We start from the raw sequence: 19,435 nt of genomic DNA on the forward strand, positions 1-19,435 counted from the left end.
AGAGATTGGGAGACTAAGGCAAGAAAACTGGCCAGAAGCTCATATGTGAAGTGCAATGGAAAAAATAACAAGAGACTGCCTCAAAATCAAGGAAGAAGAAAAAAACTGCGCCCTGAAAAGTTGTTTTCTGGCTTTTACACATACCATGAACAAATAAGCATAAGCAAACACACACACACACACACACACACACACACACACACACACTCACTCACTCACACATACATACACACTCACATACACACACATACACACATACTCACACACACACATACACACACTCACATACACACACATACAAATAAATAAATATCTTTAAAAACCTAGAGAAGAAAAAGAAATATGACAAAAATCAAGTGTAAAGCCTATGATCTTGCCCCCTCCCCAAATCTACCTAAACAAACAGTACATAAATGATTTGCACAGAAACATGACTGTGGTTGATACTGAAATAAGAAGTATTGTCAGATATCCTAACCAAGAAAACTTTGCTGGAGGCTGAATGCTTAGCAGAAGTCAGCAGAATTAAGAACCATGAGATCTGGGAACAAATACATCCAAAGATAGCAAGGCCTGAGGACATCTATGTTATATAGTGCTTGTGTCCATTGTACTGTCAACTTCTTAAATAGAAGACAAATAAAATTCAGAAATATTTGATTTTCTTCTGCCTTTTCTTTACCTAGTCTATTTCTAAGATCAAGAATCAACAAATGGGATCTCATAAAACTGCAAAGCTTCTGTAAAGCAAAGGACACTGTTGTTAGGACAAAATGGCAACCAACAGATTGGGAAAAGATCTTTACCAATCCTACAACTGATAGAGGGCTTATATCCAAAATATACAAAGAACTCAGGGAAACAAATAACCCTATTAAAAAATGGGGTTCAGAGTTAACAAAGAATTCACAGCTGAGGAATGCCGAATGGCTGAGAAACACCTAAAGAAATGTTCAACATCTTTAGTCATAAGGGAAATGCAAATCAAAACAACCCTGAGATTTCACCTCACACCAGTGAGAATGGCTAAGATCAAAAACTCAGGTGGCAGCAGATGCTGGCGAGGATGTGGAGAAAGAGGAACACTCCTCCATTGTTGGTGGGATTGCAGACTGGTACAACCATTCTGGAAATCAGTCTGGTGGTTCCTCAGAAAATTGGACATTGAACTACTTGAGGACCCAGCTATACCTCTCTTGGGCATAATACCCAAAAGATGCCCCAACATATAACAAAGACACATGCTCCACTATGTTCATAGCAGCCTTATTTATAATAGCCAGATGGTGTAAAGAACCCAGATGCCCTTCAACAGAGGAATGGATACAGAAAATGTGGTACGTCTACACAATGGAATATTACTCAGCTATCAAAAACAATGACTTTATGAAATTCATAGGCAAATGGTTGGAACTGGAAAATATCATCCTGAGTGAGGTAACCCAATCACAGAAAAACACACATGGTATGCACTCATTGATAAGTGGCTATTAGCCCAAATGCTTGAATTACCCTAGATGCATAGAACAAATGAAACTCAAGAAGGATGATCAAAATGTGAATGCTTCACTCCTTCTTTAAAGGGGAACAAGAATACCCTTGGCAGGGAAGAGAGAGGCAAAGATTAAAACAGAGACTGAAGGAACACCCATTCAGAGCCTGCCCCACATGTGGCCCATACATATACAGCCACCCAATTAGACAAGATGGATGAAGCAAAGAAGTGCAGACCGACAGGAGCCGGATGTAGATCGCTCCTGAGAGACACAGCCAGAATACAGCAAACACAGAGGCGAATGCCAGCAGCAAACCACTGAACTGAGAATAGGTCCCCCGTTGAAGGAATCAGAGAAAGAACTGGAAGAGCTTGAAGGGGCTCGAGACCCCATATGTACAACAATACCAAGCAACCAGAGCTTCCAGGGACTAAGCCACTACCTAAAGACTATACATGGACTGACCCTGGACTCTGACCTCATAGGTAGCAATGAATATCCTAGTAAGAGCAAAAGTGGAAGGGGAAGCCCTGGGTCCTGCTAAGACTGAACCCCCAGTGAACTAGACTGTTGGGGGGAGGGCGGCAATGGGGGGAGGGTTGGGAGGGGAACACCCATAAGGAAGGGGAGGGGGGAGGGGGGATGTTTGCCCGGAAACCAAAGAATTATTATTAAGTATTAAATAAATTAAAAAAAAACAAAATATCAGTCCAAAAGCAAAATACACAATACCTATTTGCAATATTTATAATATTCACATTGTAATATTTTGGGAGACTAATTTTACCCTTGTTTTGAACAATACATGATTGAGAAAACGTTTCAACTTATTAAAAATATCAGTGTCTAACATGAAAAAAAAAAAAGAACTGTCTGGCTAAAAAAAGAAAAAAAAAGAATTCTGCCACTAATCTCAACACTTGGTCTATATAGTGAGGTTTAGAACAGCCAGAGTTACAGTTACATGTTATATAGTGAGAGCCTGTCTCAAACACATATCCCCCACCACACACACACACACACACACACACACACACACACACACACACACACACACGTGTGCTGGAGAAATGGTTTTTGCAGAGCACCTGGATTCAGTTCTTAGCATTCACAGAAGCAGCACACATCACCTTTAATTCCTGTTCTAGGAGACTGAATGCCCTCTTCGGACACTGTATGCACATGGTGCACATGCATACATTCAGTTTGGTTACTAATTGAATAAGAAGCAACAATTTTCCTTCAAACATTTGTAAGCAATACAATGTAAAATACTTTAGAGTGTCCTATAGTCTGCAAACAGGTCAGTTGTGTGCCTGCAAATAATACATCTATTTGGATACAGGATATGACATTTAATTGTCACCGTGAATAGAAAAAACAGAATTTCATGAAACTTTGAACATGGTACCCAAGTGAGTAGAATGAATGTGAAGTAGTATGCAGTGGGAGATTTTTGCTAACATAGTATTTACAAACATTTGGAAGATATTGTCACAGGTAAGACTGACAGGGCATCAAGAGAAGAATAGTACAACTGTAAGAAAAAGGTTCAGGATATGTAAATATAAAAATGAGAGATTACTGGTAATGCAGAGGAGGGAAGACAGCAAGAAAACAGTTCGGAGGTTACATCTGAACTACTTGATTTATTTCACCTTGTTCTCCTGAAACCTGAAGTAGGCAAAAGATGTCTAAAGTTGAGACATTAGAGACTGAACAAGAAAAAAACCACATTATTTATGTTCCTTATTCCATATACTCAATTATAGTCATCACTTGGTGAGTTAAGAGGTAGAGAAAATTCTCTAGGAGACACTCATCCTCTCTGCCGCTGGTGGTGACTGAACCAGACCATACTACACAGAAGCCATGAAGGAAAAGTGATTTCTGTTGCATATTCTAATGATAAGCAGGGAAATATTTAAGTGGGCATGAAAAAATTTTAAATTTCTTCCTCAATATGTTTTTCAAAATAGAAGAGATTTCTTGTTTTAAAAAAAATGTCTTTTAGGGCTCAGTGGTTAAGAGCTCCGACTGCTCTTCCAGAGGTCCTGAGTTCAATTCCCAGCAACCACATGGTGGCTCACAACCATCTGTAAAGAGATCTGATGCCCTCTTCTGGGTATGATTTGAAGGCAGCCACAGTATATACATATACATAAAAAAGGTAAATAATTCTTTTAAAATGTTTTTTTAATGTAACACTTGAGAAATCATAAATGCTTCACTCATACTTTGAGGACTCCAAGAAAAACAGGCTTTGTCAGTGTCAACAGTATTTTGAAAAGTTATAGGAGTTGCAGCTATACCTCAGTGGTAGAATACATGTTTAGCATGCTTAAGACCTTGGGTTTAATCTCCAGCATCAAAAATTAAAAAGAGGTTAAATAAAGTTTAATAGTTTCCAAGTGGCTTATGTTCTGAGGAGTTACTAAAGTTTATATACTTGATGAATGTTTTATCTAGGATTTCATATAAAGATAACATGATTTAGTAGTGGTACAGATATATTACAATTAGTTGATTCTGGGCTATTTTCATAGCTTCTTGTATAAAATATGGCAATACACTCAATTTTTGGTGACTATGATGACTCTTCCATGTTGAGAATACAATTCAAACCACCCAAATTTGCCAACTGATTCAACCTCTAGCTGTTACACAGTTCTTTCCTACATCCATATTCATTATCAAAGATTTAAATTTTTTTACACATTTTGAAGATGTAACTACCAAAACACTACATATTCCTTAGCTACTCTTGCTTCAATTAATGAGACAAGTGTTTTTGACAAGAAACAATTCCATCAAGCATAATAATGTACCCTGTACTAAAAATTGCTTAGTTTTTTATCCTTAATATGCTATTTATTTAATATAATCCAGAATATTATTTGATCTACAAATAGGAGACACAAAAAATTAAATTCATATAAAGTTGTATAGCCAATTTAGTGAAAAAGTCAGGATCTGCATATGGGTTTCTGACACTATTTCATCCTTCAAATTATAGTTAACTAGTCATTGTAAATGATAGTATAATTCTAACAATCTCATTTACAGGAATTGACTCTAGAAAAATGTAAACTTACATGCACACAAATACTTGCATGTGAATTGTTATAGCTGCTCTACTCATAATCACCAAAATTCAAAAATAATGCACCCATGTTTTCACATTGACTAACTAAACAAATTGTAATATCTGTATCATGGACAAAGAATACTATGTAATAATACAAAAGAAACATAACAACTTAAATGATGTGGGATCTCAGCATTATGTTGAATGAATAAACAAGATTCACAAGATGACATTCAGTTTAAATGTTAGCAAAATGATAAAAAATTATGAAATAAAAATGAATGGTTTCCAGATACTAAAGTAGGAAGGTCATGTGATTAACAAGGTAGCAAAAAATAATTTTCCTGGGGTAAAGGAACTGTTCTGTACTTCAACTGAGTTAGTGGTTATATAAAACTAGACATGTTAAAATCCATAAAAATTCATATAATCCCCAAGAATTTCCATTTAGCTTTATAATGTTTTAAGAGTCATCATGTCAGCTTTTTGGCTAGTACTAATTGCTGTATTTCTTACTTTCTATATATTTACTAGAACATATGTATCTACCACTAACAATATGATTTAATAGTAAAATAGATTAGAATACACTGGAAATTGCACTATCCTTTCCTTCACAGAATTTTTGTTGTCCTTGGAGAACCCTTACTATATTTACCAGGCCAGATTTGTATTACACTCACAGGGTGCTCACAAACCAGTGTTTGCTAAACTAACTTGCTTTGGCAGTGTGGTAGAAAAGTGACAAATACATTATCATTTACAAAATCTATACCTAGATAGACTAAATCTTGCTCTAATTTCTAATGAAACAATTACTAAGTTGTTAATGATATACTCAATAATTATATAGCATATACAGAATTTTGAAAGAAAGACAGGATACTACTAGTAATAGAGATTTTAATGCTTAAAATTGGCAGAATCCAAACCACAATCAATTATTCTGTATTCCCTAATCATAAAACCATAAAATTTGATGTGTTAAGATAAAGAGATATAAAGAAAGATATTTGTACTGACTTTCTAAGTGTGATATCCTATATTAGGCAACTTACTACAGGAATCACATTTCAGTTCAGACATGTAAAGCTCTTAGCGGCCATCATTCTACTCATAAAACAAAAAAACTTGTCAAACTGAATGAAAGGTTATCTGGCAAGGAAATGAAGTTGCAGGACAAACTACCACCCTATATCCAAAGAAACCAGGACCCTGAAGAGAAACATAGGTTTGAACACCTAACTCTGTAGGAATTTTAAACCATAAATTCTATGATTAGCTACAGTGTGAAACTCCTCTTTTCCTTAGAATAGTATCTACCCATTAAATAGCTTGTCCTACAAGGAATCTCACCAGGTTCCTGAGGTGAAGATCAGAGGGGGAAAAAATCTAAGAAAAAGCTCCTGTAGTATAACTAGGTGGCTAGGTGACTAAAACAATCTACTCTGAAACTCACCAAGACCATCTTTTCTAATCTTTAGTACAGAAGGAAGGGATAAATCTTCAGGGAGGAGGACTCAGAACCCATGGCTTAAAGACATTAGTATACACCCAATGGGGTGTAGGGGATTGGGGAGTGGAGATTAAAAAAATTCCTACATGTGAAGAATGAACAGTAAACCTTGTCAGGAACATGCTCAAGACCCAGGTTCTAGTATCTCACCAATCAGATCATCAAAGAGAGAACACCTCTTCCCAAACCAACCACACCTGACAAAATACCTACTGGTAACAGTGGAATACAATTAGCAAAGCTGTAAAAACCTAATTTTAGAAAGCAGTACAATGGACAACCCAAAGCCAAGAAGAGTAAAAATTAGAGATGTCATGGGGGCTGAAAAGATGTCTCAGAAGTTAAGAGCACTTGCTGCGTTAACACAGGATCCAGGTTCAGTTCCCAGGACCCACATGATGGCTCATAAACATTTATAACTCCAGTTAGACCTCTATGAGCACCAGGTACACAAGGTAGCACAGACATACTCATAGGCAAAACACTCATCCACATAAAATAAACACAAAAAATAAAGCTATCACTAGAAGAATAGGAAACCTCCCATGTGCATACACTGCCCCCCCCATATACACCAGGCCAACAAAACACTGAAGAAGCCAACTCCTCACTAGATTATCCAAACTAGAATAGGAAAAGAAACCAGAGCTAAGTGTTAAAAAGTTATCAGAATCTTTTGCCCATGTGCAGTTTTAAGGATGTTCACAAGCTGTATCAAAAGGTACGAAAATATCCCAAGTTGCAAGGAAATTATTGGGTTCAAATTCCATAGTAGATGTTGGGACTATCAAAAACGAAATTTAAAGAATTATGATTCATGTTTAAAATCCTAATGGAGGGGTTGGGGATTTAGCTCAGTGGTAGAGCGCTTGCCTAGCAAGTGCAAGGCCCTGGGTTCGGTCTCCAGCTCCAGAAAAAAAAAAGAAAAAAAAAAGAAAAGAAAATCCTAATGGATAAAGCAGATAATATGTAAGTTCAGAAAGATAATTTCAGCAAAGAAATGGAATCTGGGAGAAAACAGCAAATAGAAATACTAAAAATAAAAGTTTTAAAAAATCGGCAACCCAGTGGGCACAACAGTAGACTTGATACAGCCAAGAAAGCAATAGCTTGAAGGTCATGTTTGTTAATCGGGCCACTAAAACTTAAAACAAAGGAGGATGAAGAAGGAGGAGAAGAAGAAAGAAGGAAGAAAGAGGAGAATGAAGAAAAAGAAGAAGGGAGAAAGAGGAAAAGAGGAAGGGATGGAGGAAGGGAGAAAGGGAGGAAGAAAGGAAGGAAAGAAGGAAGGAAAGGAGAGAAGAGAAGAGGAAGAGAAGAAGAGGAGGAAGAGGAGGAAGAGGAAGAGGAAGAGGAGGAGGAGGAAGAAGAAGAGGAGGAAGAGGAGGAGGAACAACCACCACTACCCAGCATACACTGGAGTAATGGCTCAGTGTGTAAGAGCACTTGTTATTCTTGCTAAGGACCTGGGTTGGACTCTGAGAACCCATATGCTGGCTCACAACAGTCTGTAACTCCAATTCCAGGGGGCTCAACACCCTCTGCTGGCTTTCACAGGCACTGCACATGTGTGGTGCACTGATATACATGCAGGCAAAAATACTTAAAAACAGCGCAGAACATTCAAGAACTGTAATCCATTAACAGTATAACTAATTTGGAATTGGAATCCTAGACAAACAAAGCAAAAGCAAAATAGGCTGAATTATTTGAAAATAGCTGAAAAATCATACACAGAAACCACAGATAAAGGTAGTTTGGAGACAATAAGAAAAAAATAAAGCCACGTCTAAGTATATCATATTCAAATTGCTTAAAATCAAAGATAAAAAGAAAACCTTTAAGGCTGTCGGAAGCAAAGAGAGACACAAGGATAATAATTATACCAGACTTAACTAGATGATATGCAACATTGGCATAACACATTGAAGGAGGAGGAAAACCTCTTCCAGCCATTATTCTACATTGCAGATATGACCTTCAAAAGCGAGTTGAGTATGAAAACTTTCTCAGACAAAGAAAAACAATAAAGTGTTATCAGACCTACCCTAAAAATGCTTTAAATTCTTTTTCATTAAAATTTTTACTTTACTATAATATTTTATTAATTCTTTTGAGAATTTCAGACATGCATACAATGTATTTTGATCATATTCACCACCTACACATCCCTCTAACTCCTCCAGGATCCACCCTCTCCTCTCTTCCAACTTCATATGCTTTTTTTTTTTTTTCGGAGCTGGGGACAGAACCCAGGGCCTTGCGCTTGCTAGGCAAGCGCTCTACCACTGAGCTAAATCCCCAACCCCTTCATATGCTTTTTAAAAAACTAACTTACTTAAAGTCCAGTTTGCGTTGTTCATATAAGCATGAGTATAGGACCATCCACTAAAGCACGGATTATCTATTAGGGACTACATTCCTAAAGAAAGCTGACTCTCCTCCTAGCAGCCATTACTCTCAATAGCTCAACTAGAAGTTGGGGCTCATGACCCCTTCTTTCCCCTCCATACTAGAATGTTGGCTGGCTAAAGAAAATTCTTTAATCAAGTTGGGAAACTAGGATCAGAAAAAGAAATAAAGTGTACAGGAAAGGAAATAAATGAAGGTAAGTATGACATTTAAAAAATGTTTAACAAGTCAATTTTCCATCTATCAGCCAAAGGCCAACTTTACAAACAAGTCTTATAAGATAGCCCCAAACCTGCTAAGGTAAACTGCTTACTACAGAAAAGAATATATACTAAAACAAACGGAAAAAAACCCCAAAACCAAAATTCTACAGTCAGTATTATTCCCTATGAGAGATGGGAACAAGTGATCCTTTTTCACTACAATTCTAACAAGGAAAAATATTCTTTACAGTACTAATATTATTAAAGTACTAGTATTATATATTTCAAGATTCACTATAAAATTGTACTCCTCGAGAAAGTGTGTTAACATATATATTATAGCTGGGGATGAGGTTCAGTGCTAGAACCTCAGTGCCATGGGATCCACACTCAGCACTGCAAAGAATGGGTAGTATAATTAATGGAAAAATGCTTAAAATACACAGATTTATGGAGCAGAGCTGCTCAGAAATAGATGCACAGTGCAAAGACAATTGAATGAATAAAAGACAAACTTTTTAACAAATGATGCCATAAAACATCTCACATGCAGGAAAATGAACTTTGACACATACTTCACTTTCATGGTTTATTGGAACCCAAAATATTAGAATCCCTTTGGAAGAAGGTTTGTCCATTTTTGTCAGATAAAGGTCAGTAATCCCATTCCCATGTATTTATCCAAAAGAACTGAAAATGTATGCTCTGATCATATATATATATATATATATATATATATATATATATATATATATATATATATATATATACATACACACACATACATACACACACATACACAGAACTATACCAAGAAGCATTCCAAGGGAAAAAAAACATACCATGATTTTTTTTTCTTTTAATCTGATCAAGTCAAGTTGGGAAGGAGTCATGGGAATTCCCATAACTATATATCAGCTCTTCTTAAAAACACATTTAACTTTTGAAATAGGAAGTAACACATCTTAAAACACAAAAAAGTAGAGGACTGCCTTATGTGGCAGTCCTGAGAGGTGAGCCCCTTGGTCCTGTAGAGGCTCAATGACCCAGGAAAGGGGAAAGCTAGGCTGCTGAGACAGGAGTGGGTAGGGGAGTACCTTCATAGAGGCAGGGGGAGAGAGGAGAGTAGAGGGGGCTTGTGGAAGGGAAACTGATAACGGGGAATAACATTTGAAATATGAATAAATAAAATAATTTTTTAAAAAAAGATACCAAAAAGAAGAGCTTATGCAGTGAAAAGCCTCACTCTCAATTTCTAGTCCAGGTCATTCATGCCCCAAAACTGTCAGTGCTTAAACAGCCCATCTATGTAATCAAAAATATATATTTTCTTGTCATCACTGTTTTACATAAATGGTAACACATGCTCTACTCTGCTTCTAATATAAAGTGTAATAATACTCTTCTGTATAACTAAGTCCTGACTGATACTCAATATATCACTAATCTCGTGTTACTATAAGCAATATTCCAATTAACATATAAGTATTTGTTGGATAAAGGGCAAAGTCAAATACTACATTCATAAATATGGACAGCTCCTTTCAAGCTCCTGACTTAAATAACAGGAATTCTAAATTTTTATCCTAGCAGAAAATAATGAAACCTGAGATTCTGCTATCACACAATTTTCAGAAGGAATACACACCCCTATTTTACTCAGTTTCCCACATTTCCAAGGACCATTACATTTTATATAATAAATTTCAGTTCTCAAGATGTTGAAAAAATTCTGTTATATGAAGAATGTTACCTTTGAGATCTTCCAAACTAAGGTCAAAGTCTGATGCCCCAAACTGGCGGATCTTGGCTACTCACTCCACAGTATGATGCTGGATTCGTCACTAAAACCACAGGAATATTTTTAAAATTGGAATAAATAAAATATATTTACAAGGAATCCTTTATCCATGCCCAATATCTTCTTTTAAGTAAAAATTATATTAAAGGATATAGGGGTGGGGGGGAAGAGTGTCCAGGGCAAAATTGCCACTGTTTCTTTCATCTCCTGATGGTAGATTCCCAAGTCTTTTTGCTTAACTACAAATGTGATTAAACGTGAATGGGTGTTGAGGAAACACAGGAAGTCCTTTGATAAAAGCTGTATAAGATCAGACAGCAGTTGCCCCATTTGTGAGACTATCTACTTCCAAACCCATACTGCTCCCTATTCATTACCAATTATTATTCATTATTGCTATAAAGGTTCCCAACTTATTCACAGCTTCTTATATCCACTCTTTAAATGGTCTCCCACAATTACTCTGGACTTGGTTGTGAAAGTACTCTTGTGATTTAGCAATGGAACAATAAATAATAAATGTGACAGAAGCGGATGCTTGAGAAAAAGTGCTGGTTGGTACTTATTCTTCCTTGCTTCGCTCTTTTGAAACTCTGAGACCAGGATGTAAATAAGTCTAGACTAGACACCTAAAAGAGACTACACAGAGTGGTGAGACATCCAAGCTCAGGGCCTCTTTCCTAAACAATTAGTCTACCAACCATCAGCTGGCTAGGGAAGTCCATCCTAAATAATCATCAAGCCATCAACTAAGCAATTTCTCTTACCTTTAAAAGTTAACTAGTGTAGGCTACTTTAAAGTATATTTGTGACCCAATGTATATGGCAAGGGGAAAAGAACACCAGTTTTCTCTTGTGAGGTTTATGCTGTACATAAAAACAGTTCCAAATACAAAAACTTCCACTACCTGAATGAAAGTATGAAAAAAAACTATAGTAGAAAAAATGTTTCAGTCTTTCCAGTCTCACAAATGTGCTGTCTACCATTACAGATGGCACAGACACAAAATTTAAAAATGACAAATTTCCACTTAGTCACAGAAGTATCTTAATTATGATATATTTAAACTAAAGCCTTATATTCTACTGTTCCATTTGTAAGGCTAAATCCAGGTTTCCAGAAATTATTTTTCCTCTTAATTCCAATTGTTTGTCTATTTCATGGGGTTTAATGAAAGTTAGATGACTTTCCTTAATGCATCCTAAAATGTAAAAGATATGACAGTAACACATATACAGCAGAAGACTCCCAGATCTGAGTTCAGTCAGAGAAGATGCACTTAATCCTCAAGAGACTAGAGGCCTGGTGGGGTGGGTAGGGTATAGGGACATCCTTGTGGAGACTGGGCGGGGGCGAGGAGGAGGTATGGGATGTGGAACAGTCAGAGAGTAGACCAGGAGGGGAATAAAATCTGGAGTGTAAAAAATAAATAAATAAAAAAGATATGAAACGGGGTTGGGGATTTAGCTCAGTGGTAGAGCGCTTGCCTAGCAAGCGCAAGGCCCTGGGTTCGGTCCCCAGCTCCGAAAAAAAGAAAAGAAAAAAAAAAGATATGAAACTAATTAAACTTCTTTCTACCAGCATTCTGAAGTGCAACCTTCTTTTTAGCATGGCAACTCTTCTTACAACATTCACAGAGACAGTCCAAGTTACCTACCTACATTTTGGCATAGGTTTTATACAGAAACATAGCTTATATTGGAATGCAATATGGAACACTGAAGAAATGACAAGGCCTTTTTAGGAACCACTGAATACTTTTCTAAGTACTCACACATACAGTTTAGGAAAGGCTTAATACCTTCGAGTAGACTATGCTTCTCTTTAAAATAAAGCACAAGCTCCTTAATGAGGTTCCATAAAGTCTATCAATCTTCTGCCTACCTCATCTCTCTTTTCCCAATGTATCCAAACCTCTGTGAATCCTTTATTCCTGTTCCACCTCAGTACTGTCACTACCTGTTATTTCCTCCACCTGACAATCTTTCGCTCTTCATTTTACCTTGCTTATTATGATTTATTCTTGAGGTTCCAAGGGCACTCCATTGGTCAGTCACAGAGGAATTAATTTTCTCTCTCTCTCTCTCTCTCTCTCTCTCTCTCTCTCTCTCTCTCTCTGTGTGTGTGTGTGTGTGTGTGTCTGTGTCTCTGTCTCTCTCTCTGTGTGTGTGTGTGTGTCCTTGGGCAAGTTGACTCTGCTTCACCATTTCAAGATTCACAACTCTAAGAGATATCCTCTGCTCAGAGAGCTATCACGGTTGCTGTTATATTTACTATCCTGTAAGGTAACTCCCATCATCTTTCCTAGCACAACTAACAATAAGATATTTATCTGTTAAAAAAAATTTGAAATTTCTGCTTGGATTCTACCTTAATACTTAATATTTTTATGTTACTCCCAACATAGTGTATTTTTTGTAAGAGGAGATGAAATGAATGTTTATAGAACAACTATTACTTCAACTAAATCCTCACTACCATCCTTAGAAATATGACTTGGCACATGAAGAAACTCAGGCATAGAGAAGTAAAGTAGCCAACATCAAGTGGAAGAGCCAGAATTTGAGTCCAAGTTTGCCTGATTCCATTGCCTGTGGTGGATATATGACCTCAAAGGATTCCTAACTCATGAACCTTGTCATCTAAGAGTCAAAGGCCTTAGAGATGGGTATGTTCAGTTGCATCCAGTTAAGTGGCTCCTAGATGTCTCTCTTTAGCTCCTCAACAAGTCCTCTGTTCCCATCAGCAGAGCATTCCTCCTCCTGGGAGAAGATTCCTTACATTCTTTCCACTGGACATTAAACTCTTAAGGGGATGAGTATCTTTTACCTTTTACACCCCAGTAAATAGAAAGCACTCAGTATGTTTGCTGAATGAATTAAATGGTGGCTTTATTAATGGCCACAAAACTTAAGTGTTTCGTGGAATTAAAACTTGACACAGGAAAGAAAACATGACAAGAACGGTGAAAGGGAAAGGTTATCTTAAATACTTTTACAATTGGTCATGAGTTCTCTACCTAACATCAGAGATTCTACTAGATTTACAAACATATGCTTGGTAGCTACACAGGGACTTTACGTCTGGGGCCCTGCCTTACACTACCAGTGGTTTCATCTGAGACACTCTTCACAACAGGACGGCCTTGACAAACAGCACTCTCACTGTTTATGCTCAAATGATTTGTAAAAAGAAACAGAAAGAGTGAATGAAAACAAACTGCTGATAACTCATGACCTTGGATAAAGGGAATACAGTGAGGTTTTATACCAATCTTGCAATATTTTTGAAAATTATAATATTTTATCAAAATTAAATTTTCAAAATCTAGAAAAGAATAATACCAGCAAGTTTCCCAGAAGATTTCAACAGAGGGTCCAGTGTACAGACCAAGCTGATATCACATTCTTTTGTTAGCTAGTTCAAAAACAACATTCCAGCCAAGCATAGCTCATGCCTTATAATTCTAGAGCTCAAGAGGCTGAGGCAGGAGGATAGTGAGTTGGAAAGCTAGTCTGGCCTACAAAATAAAACCTTGTTCCAAGGGCTGGGGAGATGGCTCAGTGGTTAAGGACACTGACTGATCTTCCAGAGGTCCTGAGTTCAATTCCCAGCAACCACATGGTGGCTCACAACCATCTGTAATGGGATCTGATGCCCTCTTCTGGTGTGTCTGAAGACAGCTATAGTGTACTCATACATAAAATAAATAAATCTTAAAAAAAAAACCTGTCTTAAAACAACACAACAAAAAACCCCACACTGGCTTAGGTATCTTTGCCTATCAACAGGTATCAGAGGAAAATGTTCTCTTTGGATAGTGGGGCATAGCCACAGCTTCTGAGTTAGAAGAGAAAAATTATTTATAGCTTGAAGGGTACCCATGATATCACAGATGTTTCCTATTGGCCAAAGTCCCAATATAACTTCTTTTTTACCTTAGAAATATTTTTTATCATACTGTGTTTTTAAAGAGTTATTTATTTTACATATATGAGTGCTCTGTCTTCATGCGCACAAGAAGAAGGAATCAGATCTCATTACAGATAGTTGAGTGCCACCATGTGAGTGCTGGGAATTAAACTCAGGACCTCCAGAAGAGCAGCCAATGCTTTTAACCACTGAGCCATCTCTCCGGCCCCTATAACTTCTTCTTGCCAGATTCATTTTCTTCAGGGCAAATCAAGACTCCTAGGTACCCACAAGAACACGCACATCCTCATGTTCAGAAAAACAGCACTTTGAGTTCTTACCTTCCCTTCCCAAGTCTGGCAGATTGGATTAGGCAAGTTTTTCCCAAAGACTCAGCACAGAGGCACTTTTGATTATAGGAGCCTTGCTTTTGCTGTCTATGGGAAGACCTACAGAGAGGACACAAAACAGATCATGGGAGAGTCACAAAGACAAAAACTTAAAGCAGCAAACTGGGTCTGCAATGATCACCTGCTAGCACCCTCTTATTCATTCATTACTTCTAACCATTCATTCTAGATTCTCCCCACCCCACAAACCTGTATAAAGATGAAAATGCTTTAATTTTCTTAGCCACAGTAACTAGAATCCAAACTTGTTAATGAGTCAAATGTCCCCACTTCATAAAGGTATCTGGGTAAGGGGTAGCTCAGTGGTAGAATGCTTGCTTAGCATGTGCAAAGCTGTGGGTTCAATTTTCAACACCAAAAATTATGGCTAAGATAGAGCCAGATGGGTATCACCCAACAGCCACCTCTCATCTAGAAAAATGAGGCAAGTAAAGATCACAGTAAATTATACCCTAATGAGAGATTATCTTAATATAAATCAGCATATCAGTTCTATTTTCTTCAGCTCTTGTTTTTTTGTAAGCTCCATGAAGAGGTATGTACATTATATCCCATGATAATATTCAATCTCATTTTTAGCCTCTCTCTGTATCCTTGATCAAAGCTTCTAAGATCTCTCTAATGTCACATCTCCATAAAACCTGGTATCTCCTGATTCCCTTACCACTCTCAAAATAAGTGACTAGTTTCAGTTAGACCTCAAAGTTTAAAAAAAAAAACAGGGATGGCTTTGTATAGCTTAGAGGACAAACATTTGTTATGGTTTGTAGAACACGAGAAAGGGGTAAAACAAGCAGTATCAAAGGAAATGGCCAAACAAAACCTATGTCTTCAACAACCTTGTACTTTAGCTTTTACTATGTCTTAGGTATGATAACTGCCCCTGAATCATTAGCTGTGATGATACTGAGAATCTCCTCTACAGGCAAGAAAGTGGTTCACAAGTGTTCCAAAATCTTGTGTGTCCTGAAAACAGTCTCCAAGTCATTCCTAGGTACTTTATTTTTAACTGCCGATGACCAAGATTCATATCTCAGTGCCATGGCTTGACTCAGAAAAGAAGAGTGTGGATCCTGAAGTTAGAACACCATAACCTGTATTATTCCAGAAGTTGCTGACAAAAAAAAAAACCTTTGAGGAACAGTATTGTATTTTAAAATATTTTAAAGCAACAGTATTGGAATAAGAGCTCTTCTCTAGTGAACAGAGGTGTAAAAAACACATGTGACAGGAAAGATGACAATAACTAATGTTGAGAGCTTAATGTGAACTGGGGTACTCTTCAATTTAATATGAACAGCATCCTCCCTCTCCAATTTCTGTAATCCTTGATGTGAGAGTTTATCCTCTGATAATTTAAGTATTTGAAGTCAGAGCTCGTCTAAAATAAAAAAGAAAATGTTAGTTATAGAAGTAGAATACTCTTAAAGTTAAACAAAAAAGAAAAAATCTATTTTTACTTATCCAGAATCATCACATAATGTGTAAGAACGTCACTATTTAAATGTACAAAGGCTAGGCTCTACATTCCTACTATTACAGATATTATAGAAATATTAAACTAAATAAAAAACAAAGTGCACTCTGCTCTTCTCCCCGCCCTATTTTCCACCCCCCAGGGCTGACTAGAAGTGGCTGCAGGCAAGGTATTTAAGAGAAGCACTCTGGGAAAGAGGATTGTGGCTAGGGTTAACTAGGCAACGATGTTGTGCAACCAGTTTCTACCTATTTTTTTTTCATTACTTTTCGGAGTTTTGAGAGTAGCAGTTATCTTTATCTGACTGAATGCAGGGAATGAGGTCACCTTTCCCTTTAGGACACTGAAATCTGTCACTATGGTTTTGATTTCTTATACAATCAAACTGTGGCGGTGAAGGGTGTGGATCTCATCCTTAGCTTCACAGTTAAGTGCCTCTCACAAGCAAGGGTCGACCCTTGTGCACATCTCCAAAGATGGATTTCCTTTGACTCAGAACGCCAGTGGGGTGGCCAAACAAGTTTCTTGTGAAATCCCTACTAGGTACGTACGTCCTAGGGCTGCACAGAGAGATAAACTCTTAAGCATATCTTCACATACCACCATTAAGGACACTCACTGGAGATCCCACCCAATGAACGCTGGTTACCCGGTGTAATTTAAAGCCAGATTCCACCAAAACCAAAACTGCTCCAAAAAGCAGGAGAAAAGACTGGAGGGCTAAAATATAAAATAAAACAAAACAAAACAAAACAAAATAATATAAAATCGATGTGGCTCCCTCAGAAGGGCTGGAGAAAAGTTAACAACTGTGCCGTGCCCGATGGCAGAAAAATCTCCCCGTAATTGGCAAAGCCCTGGTGATTTTCCCACCCCTAGACCTCTGGGCACTTGCGGGCTTCGAACACTCGCAGCGTTCTTACAATGACTGGAGAAAGGAAAGTTCGCAGACAGCAGGGCGCCCGCGCTCCCGCTAGGTTGGCATTTCAGCTCTCTTGGTGTCTGGTTGCTCCCCGCACTGCCCGTCTTGCCCTTTCTGGACACTCAGTATCTTCCCGCTCCGAAAGGCTCAAACAGCCAGGGTGCGCCCTCTCGCTGCTCGGACCGACCAGCCACAGGCAGCTGAAAGAGCATGCCCTCTGGCCCCGAGGTCTGGCCCCATGAGTCCCTGATAGCACAGGACAAGCACGGGAAGAGGCGCCCGGAGGGGACTCCGATGGGAACGGCCGCCACAGTTATGGCGCTTAACGCCTCCGGAGGTGGCCGGGAGGCTGTAGTCCAGCTCGCGTGTCCGTGTCCGCATCCCCCCAACCCCCCGCCCGGGCCACCGGGCACAGCGCGCCACCAGCAGAGGGGCGACTGGGCACTTTACCTCAGCCCACACACGCTCTCCATTCCAAGGCTCTCGGGGGACCCCGGGGGCAACCGCTACGTGGAGCTGGAGCGACCCCGAGCGTGGCGAGGCCGGGACCCCAAGCTCCACACCGCTCGCGTCCCACTCCTCCAGGCCGCCACTCCCGCCACTAAACCCGCACTACGCCCACAACCTCGCGGGTGCCGCGGCCGCCCTCCAGAGCGCCTACCTCCGGCGCAGCTTCTCGCTCCTCTCCGTCCTCGCCGCACACTGAGGGCCCCCTCAACGTGCCGGGCGAGTCTGGCTAGGGTGGTAACCGCCCCCTAGCCGCCCGCTTTCTTCTCTTCCCTCCCTCGCACCTGCCCCCTAATCTCACCCCGCCCTCCTGCCCCGGCCTTCCGAGGAGCCAAGGGGGCCGCCCCCTAGCGCTCTGCTCCCGCCCTCGGCCCGGCCGCCTGGCCCTTCAGGCCTCAGCCCTGGACAGGCTGCTGGGCGGCGGCGGCAGCCGAGGCGGCGCGGAGCACTATTGTATTCCTGACACTGTGCGCTCCCACGCTCCGCCTCTTCCCTTTCCTTCCTCACCACCGCTACTCCCCGCCCCCGCCCGCCCCCCCTGCCGGCTGCGCTCGCCCTACCCGAGTGACTCCCCGCCGTCTGCTCGCCGCGCGTTCTTCTGGCGGGCTGGGCGCTGTCGCCAGCGCCACCGGCTTGAAGGCTCCACCCACCTCGGGCTCCCGCACGCGCGGCGCTGCGCTTCAGGTGGGTTCTCCTCCCCTCCTGCTGCGCGCGCTGCTGCCCTGAAGACTCCCAGCCTCGCTAGGCGCTTGAGCCAGCGAAGTGCACTGGCTCTTGCTCTAGCAAGGTTCAGACTGAGCTTCCCAACCCTCCCTCCCGCCTCAATTGTAAAGTTCTACGAGTGCAATTTGTCTCTAAACTCGAAGGCGACCATTATTTCTGACGTTTATGCTTGAAGCATGGATTAATAATAAAAGCAAGGAAGCAGTTGACAACACACTAATCCAATTGTAAGCAAAAATGGTTTATGATGGTGTGGGACTTCTTTCTTTTCCTTTTTTCTGATGTCGACTTAGCCTACAGCTCCCAGTTAGTCGAACCTTCGTCCAGGTGTTCCTGAGGAGATATTTGGGGAGTGTAATTAAAGGTCGGTTGTCTTAAAATTAGGGGTCACTATCTTGGATAGTTAGGTGGGTCTGTCAGAATTATTTGTAAAAACCTTTAAACTAGGGCTGAGATTTTCTGAGACAGAGAGGATTGGACAGAAAGTGTAGAACTGGTCTACAGAGGGAGAGTTCCAGTACAGCCAGGGCTACACAGAGAAACCCTGTCTCCAAAACAAACAAACAAACAAACAAACAAACAAGAAAGAAAAAGTTCACCATGGATGCCTGCTTTGGTCAGCTTTGATCTCACCTCCCTGAACATCTGCCCTGAAACATTTTGTTTTGCTTAGCGGTTGTCACAATAATGGAAGACAATCGCATCAAATAAGTAAGGAGACATGATGTATAGTAGTAATATATAAAAGAAGTGTGTATAATTTACTACTGGTTCTGGACCTTTGAATTCTGACAAATACAGATGTTTGCAAACAACTTTTGATTAACCTTTCTTTAGCATCCATCGTTGATTTTATTGCTGAGTGATATTCTGCAGCATGGATAAACCACGGTTTAACTGTTTATCCATTGAAGGACATTGTAAGACTGTTTACAACTTGCCTGTTAAGAGTACAACTGCTGGGTCA

General features: G+C 39.6%; 1 protein-coding gene across 4 annotated transcripts in view; it reads right to left on the bottom strand.

Moving 5' to 3' along the window:
* Positions 1-18,345, bottom strand: part of Jade3 (jade family PHD finger 3) — a 172,338-nt gene extending 153,993 nt beyond the window's left edge. For 2 of the 4 annotated variants that reach the window (XM_087599330.1, XM_087599332.1), the window contains exons 1-3: positions 17,900-17,942; positions 14,771-14,878; positions 10,469-10,559 (exon numbers count right to left, since the gene is read on the bottom strand). The gene's annotated coding sequence lies outside the window, so the exon portion shown is untranslated. Of the gene's footprint in view, positions 1-10,468; positions 10,560-14,770; positions 14,881-17,899; positions 17,943-18,305 lie in introns of those variants that run through there. The other 2 variants (XM_087599331.1, NM_001271265.1) reach the window with 2 other exon arrangements.
* Positions 18,346-19,435: the final 1,090 nt, after the last annotated feature.

Source organism: Rattus norvegicus, chromosome X, assembly GCF_021556685.1.
Source record: "Rattus norvegicus strain SHRSP/BbbUtx chromosome X, alternate assembly SHRSP_T2T, whole genome shotgun sequence".
Taxonomy (NCBI): Eukaryota; Metazoa; Chordata; class Mammalia; order Rodentia; family Muridae; genus Rattus; species Rattus norvegicus.